Raw genomic sequence first — 7,374 nt, 5'->3', positions numbered from 1 at the left:
ATATGTATACCATGGAGTACTATTCAGCTTTAAGAAACAATGGTGATATAGCACCTCTTGTGTACTCCTGGATAGAGCTGGAACACATTCTACTAAGTGAGGTATCCCAAGAACGCAAAGACAAGCACCACCTGTACTCACCATCAAATTGCTATTAACTGAGCAAGACGTAAGTACACATATAAGAATAACATCTATTGGATGTCAGGCAGGGGGAAGGGGGTAGCGGCTAGGGGGGAGGAGGGGACGTGTATATGCATACACAAAGAGTGCAATGTGCACCATCCAAGAGATGGACACGCTTGAAACTCAGACTTCAGGGGGAGCAAGGGCAACATATGTATCCTAAACATCTGTACCCCCATAATATGCTGAAATAAAAATAATAATAATAATAATGTTAAAAAAAATCAAACAGAACTTCTAGATCTGAAAAATTCATTCAAGGAAATATAAAACACAGTGGAAAGTCTTATGAATAGGCTAGATCAGGCAGAGGAATCTCAGAGCATGAAGATAACACCTTTGAGTTAAACAAGTGAGTCAAAGAGAAAAAACTGAGAAATAAGAGGCACAAACAAAACCTACAAGAAATATGGGATCTAGGAAAGAGTCCTAACATAAAAATCATAGGCATCCCTCAAGATGAAAATTAAAATACACAACAGCTGGAAATCCTATTTGAGTAACTAATTAAGGAAAATTTCCCTGGCCTTGCTAGAAATCTAGATATCCAGGTATAAGATGTTCAAAGGACCCCAGGGAAATTCATCAGAAAGAGGCAATCACCAGGAAACATACTCATCATACTGGCCAAAATAAACACGCATTAGGCATTTATACAAGCTGTAAGGTAAAAGCAGCAAGTAGCTTACAAAGGAAAACCCATCAGACTAACTGCGGATTTCTCAACTGAGACCTTATAAGCCAGAAGGGATTCGGGCCATTCTCAGTCTTCTCAAGAAAAATAATGGCCACTTGACATTTTGTATTCTGCAAAACTAAGTTTCTCATATAAGGGAGAAATAAAGACTTTCTCAGACAACCAAACACCGATGGAATTTGTAAAGACAAGACCTGCCCTGCAGAAAGTACTCAGAACTACATGATACACAGACAAGCACAATAGATACCCACCAATGTAAAATCACCAAAAAGCTAGAGGTGAGAGTCCAGATACCACAATGGATTAAGAAGTAAAACAAAGCAATAAAGTTCCACTGAACAGGATGATCAGAAATCCACCTCACTTATTAATTCTTTTAGTAAATGTGAATGGCTTGAATTCGCCACTGAAGAGACATAGGCTGGCTGAATGGATAAAAAAAATACAAGCCAAGTATCTGCTGTTTCCAGGAAACACATCTAACCCACAAGGACTCATTCAGACTCAAGGTGAATGGATGGAAAACAATACTCCATGCAAATGGAAAGTATATGTAGCCATTCTCATATCAGATACAATAGAATTCAAATCAGTAAAAGTAAAGAAAGACAAAGATGGTCATTATATAACGATGAAGGGAACAATTCAACAAGAAGACATAACAGTCCTAAATATCTATGCACCTAACACAGGTGCACCCAGATTGATAAAGCAAATCCTGCTTGATCTAAACAAAATGACAGACAGCAGCATCATGATAGCCAGGGAATTCAACACTCCATTGACAGGACAGAAACTCCAAGCAGAAAATAAGCAAAGAAATGATGGACTTAATCAGAACTGTAGAACAAACGGGCCTAACACACATTTACAGAACATTCTACTGCAAAACCCACTGAATATACATTCTCATCAGTTCATGGTATATTCTCTAAGGTTGATCACATCCTAGGCGACAAAATGTGTCTCAACAAATTTAAAAAAATAGAAATTATACCATGTATCTTCTCAGACCACAGTGGAATAAAATTAGAAATCAATTCCAACAGAAACACTCAATTCTACACAAAGTCATGGAAACTAAACAACCTACTGATGAATGACTATTGGGTCAAGGAGGAAATTAAATGGAAATCAAAATATTCTTTAAACTAAATGATAAAGGGGACACAAGTTATCAAAATTTGTGGGATTCAGAGAAAGCAGTCACATGAGGAAAATTTATTGCCTCAAATGCCTACATCCAAAAGACAGAGCACAAAACAACAGTCTAATGAATACACATCATCTCTGAATACTACAGAAATCTCTATGCACATAAACTTGAAAACATTGAGGAAATGGACACATTCTTGGAAACACACAACCTTCCCAGGCTCAATCAGGAAGAAATAGAACTCCTCAACAGACCAATTACAAGCAATGAAATTGAAGCAGCAAAAAAAATCTCCCAAAAACAACAACAAAAAGTCCTGGACCATATGGTTTCACAGTTGAATTTTATCTTACCTACAAAGAAGAATTGGTACTCATACTGCAAAATTATTTCATAACATTCAGAAGGAAGGAATCCTCCCCAACTCATTCTATGAAGCCAATATCACCTTGATACCAAAGCCAGGAAAGGACACAACAAAAAAAGAAAACTACAGACCAGTATTGCTTTTGAATATAGATACAAAAATTCTCAATAAAATCCTAGCAAACCAAATTCAGCTACTCATCAAAAAAAAATAATGCACCACAATCAAGTGTTAGCAGTGGTGTTTCTTTTGGAGACTCTAGGAGATAATCTATTTTCTTGCCTTTTCCAGCTTCCAAAATCTGCCTACATTCCTTGGCTCATGGTCCCTACCATTTTTCAAAGCCAGCAATGGCTGGCCAAGTCTTTTTCACATTCTATCACTCTGATACTGACTCTTCTGCCTCTCTTTCACTTTTAAGGACCTTTGTGATTATGTTGGGCACACTGAGATACTCCTGGATAATTCCTATCTTAAGGTAGGTTGATTAGCAACCTTAATTTCATTTGCAAACTTAATTCCCCTTTGCCATGTAATATGACATATTCACAGGTTCTGTTGATTAGAATAGGGAGCCATTTGATATTTGGGAGCCCATTATTCTGCCTGCCACATCCAGGAATCCATCCATGATTCAAATTCCCTCTTCTCTTCCATGTCAAGATGTAAATAATATCATGAAGTCAGTGTTTACAAAAGCATACAGATTTTAAGCTATTCTATATGTGGTTTGGATTACTGTGGAAAAATTTTAATGCATTCTCAATAATCTATTCATTTATCTATTCTTTTGTACTCTGCATTCACCCCTTCCTCTCTTGCAACTTTGCAACTGGTTCTTCCCAACTCCTAGCCTCACTTCTGAAACCAAGTTTTACAATGGCATTGGATAACTTCTGTCTCTTGGTGAGATTAAGACTATCACAGATTCAATCATACACCATTGGAATTTTCTTTTAGTTTCTCATCCTGAAGTAGCATCTATGTTAATTTTCCCTACTGGAAAATGAACTTTTTTCTAAAATGAACTTTGTTTTGTTTTAACTTCCTTTACCTGCAAGAAATTCCCATCCAAGTTCCTAATTTCAAGCATTACATTTAGTTCTCATCTGCCCCTTTCCCTTCCCTCTCTCATGCATAGAGAACTTTTAGTCACCATCACCCTAAAGATATCACACTCCTGGTTGCCACTATCTGTATTGGATCAAGAGACGAGAATTTCCCTGGCTTTAGTCCCACTCATGTTGTAACTTTACTACTTAGTTTTCTGTTTCTCACAGTATTGATCTCATGTTTGAACCCTGCTAGGTCTACTTGGTTTTCCATTATTATAAATTATTTTCATGACTACAGTTTTGAGGAGGAAGGAAAGTATGTTATCTTGAACTTATACTTCTATTTGATTTTCACACACAAAAAAATTCTGATAAAATCTCTTAATTTTCTCATTATATAAAATCATCCAGGAATTAAATATAAAGCATAAAAGATTTCATTATCCTGTGTGGAATAATGCCAATAGGATTTTTTTCTTAAGAAAGAATAACACATTTAAATCAGTGGTTTTTAGAATTTCTGAGTTTTTGTAACCTTCTCTCCTTTCATACAACACTGATTTCTGAGTTTGTTAAAAAACTGAGGATCATGTTAAACATGTGAAATCCTGGGCTCTAATTTTCAAAGATTCTGATTTTTAAGTCTAGCGTTAAAGCATTGAGGGGGGAGATAATTTTAGTGCACTCCAGATAACATATTCTATATGAATGATTTTTAAATGACTATAAGTGGAACCTTATCTGTAATGACTGTTTTTTAAAAACCAACCTGTTTCAAACCTACATGACTTATGGCAAAACGAGAGTGAAAGATCATTCATATTGGAAGACTCTTTTTTTTCCTTTACTCCCAGAGTTTCTAGTTTTCTTTTAGTCTGTTTACCCATCCTCAAAAAATTTGGTTTAAGAATAAATTATGTCTAACAAAACGTATAATGAATGAGGTTTTTACTCTCACCTTGATTATAAATGGCTCACTTTTCACTTAAGTCAAATGAGGCTTTTGTTGTTGTTGTTATAATGACTACTTTTGAATGTTCTAGTAAAGTTAAAAATAGCCCCTCTTCCATGGATGGATAAGTGTCTTCCATATTTTAAATCACTTAATTTTTTTTTTTTTAAATTTATAATAAGGGTGGCTGGGCGCGGTGGCTCACGCCTGTAATCCTAGCACTCTGGGAGGCTGAGGCGGGCGGATTGTTTGAGTTCAGGAGTTCGAGACCAGCCTCAGCAAGAGCAAGACCCCGTCTCGACTAAAAATAGAAAGAAATTAATCAGACAACTAAAAATATATAAAAACAATTAGCCGGGCATGGTGGCGCGTGCCTGTAGTCCCAGCTACTCGGGAGGCTGAGGCAGAAGGATTGCTTGAGCCGAGGAGTCTGAGGTTGCTGTGAGCTAGGCTGATGCCACGGCACTCTAGCCCGGGCAAAAAGAGTGAGACTCTGTCTCAAAAAAAAAAAAAAAAATTATAATAAGGGTGGAAATGGGAAGGGTTGTAAGAGGCACAATGAAATATATTTCAGTTTAAAGGTCATTGATTAAGGTCAGAGCAATGAGAGAAACAGTAATAAATGCTAAGCTATGTCAAAAAAGTCAAAGTGACTGACTAATTAATGCACACCCTTCTCATACCAGCCTCACATTTAGTGAAGCTATGTCGTTTAGTACCTTAGTACCACCAAAGCCAATTACCAAGCTAATTTCATGCATGGACAGCACTGAGTTTTACCTTCTTTCTTCTTCCTCCTCCTCCCTGTTTAAGCCAAAGAAAATATATTTCTACACCAACGCACATTCAAATTTATAAAGAGCACAAATACTAAGCTCCGTATTTTAGAATGTTTAGCTATCACTGTGTCTCATGTTTAACCAAGCCAATCTGGATATAAGGTATGGTTGCCTATTGTGGCCATCTCACAATGAGAACAGAGAAATATTATAATGGAAATTAAAAATTCCTCTCCCCAAAAAAGTCTAGATTAGGTAAAAAAAAAAAAATGCTATTAGAGTATAAACATCAAAAAGTGTTTGGGATTAAAATAACTGTATAAAAAAGAAACTGGGAGAAACTCCTTTAACATATTTATTATGTCACTATTACATTTAACTATGCAGGATTAATAAGGCAGAAAATAATTATTTCTCTGGTCTCCAGCAAAATATATGATCATCTCTTAATAATACAGGAGACTTTAAAAATAGAGAGGTTCTCACTACAAAAATTTGATAGCTTTATGAATTTTTTAATTATCTTGATTCCTTTCCAAGATTAAGACAACTACTTGGCAGTGTTTAACCACAGAAGGTATATCATTGCCATCTAGAAAGAAGGTAGTGATGTGTCTAGCTTTTCTAAACAGAAAGAAAGATGATTACTGAATCAAACTTAGACATAAAGGGTTTTACAGTTTCTTAAAACACTACAGTATACTTAGAGTTCATAGGTTCTTTTCTTTAAAGATTCTTACTGATTTTAGATGTTATCAGTGATGTGGAGTGATAGAATTAGATGATGGTGATTCAAGATATGCTCTTAAAATCTAAGTGAAATAATGACTGCCAGCTAGTAAGTGAAACCAAGAATTGAACATGGGATGTTTCTGACTCTAAAACATGTCCTCTTCTCATTCCACCATACTGCCTAGAATGGCCTGCCTTCCATCTCTCATGTCCAATTTTTAAATTTTTCAGCACCAGGTAAAATCCTGCCTCCTTACATGTACCCTATAAATATATACAATTATTATGTATCCATAACTAAATTTTTTTAAATGCTGCCTCCTTGATGAAGTCTTCTCTGACTCACATAGCTAGAAGTAATCTCTCCCTCATATGAAAGACAAAATTAATTCTTCTATTTTTTATCTCTTCTCATAGATTCAAAACTTATTAGTCTAGAATTATAGTTATTTTGGGTAAATGATAGTAACTCCTGCTAAAATGTAATTTTGTTTAGTGTAAGCTATTTGTCATATCTTTAAAACTCTCAAGGAGTTAAAGACTCTATCCATCCCTGGTAGGTGCCTAATTAATATTTTTGAAAAACATTAATGAAGATATTAATGAGATTTAACTCTTCTATAAAATAACAATGCATTGATCTAAATACTATAGAGTTTATTAGCTATATTTATAAATAGGCTCACAATTCTGACACTTATATTTAAATGATAATTATGTAGGCTAAAAAAATACCCATAATTTTTCATGTAAGATGTTGCTGTGCTAGTTTTTGCTGAAACTAGGATTATGTTGATTGCCATTAAATTTTAGGCTACCACTTTTGCCTAATCATCATAAACCATTGTTTTCTTTATCTTGATTCAGTAATTCAGTGCATTAATTAACTCCTTGCTTGAGCCATCTACATCTGGTAAAATTTTATATATAAGTGATCTTCAATACTCCTCCATCAGAAATTGACAGAGCCAGCAGGAATAAAATCAGTAAGGGCATAGCTGAACTCAACAGCATTCTAAATCAATTGGATATAATAGACATCTATAGACTACTTCATCCAACAGCAGGAGAATATATATTTTTTTCAAGCTCACATGGAACATTCACAAAGATAGACCATGTTCTGGACCATAAACATACTTCAAGAAATTTAAAAGAATGGAAATCATACAATGTCTGCTCTCACAACACAATGCAATTAAGCTGGAAGTCAATAACAAAAAGATGCTATATCTGAAAAATCCCAAAACACTCAAAGATTAAACAATACACTTCTAAATAACACATGGATGAAAGAAGAAATCTAAAGAGAAGAAATCTCAATTGAACTAAGCAAAAATTCAAACACAGTTTATCAAAATTTGTGGGACACAGCAAAAGCAGTGCTTAGAAGGAAATTTATAGCATTGGATGCATATATAGAAAAGAAGAAAGATCTAAAATCAAT

Source organism: Propithecus coquereli, unplaced genomic scaffold (genome assembly GCF_000956105.1).
Source record: "Propithecus coquereli isolate 6110/MARCELLA unplaced genomic scaffold, Pcoq_1.0 Scaffold106, whole genome shotgun sequence".
Taxonomy (NCBI): domain Eukaryota; kingdom Metazoa; phylum Chordata; class Mammalia; order Primates; family Indriidae; genus Propithecus; species Propithecus coquereli.
Note: the sequence above shows the minus strand (reverse complement) of the source record.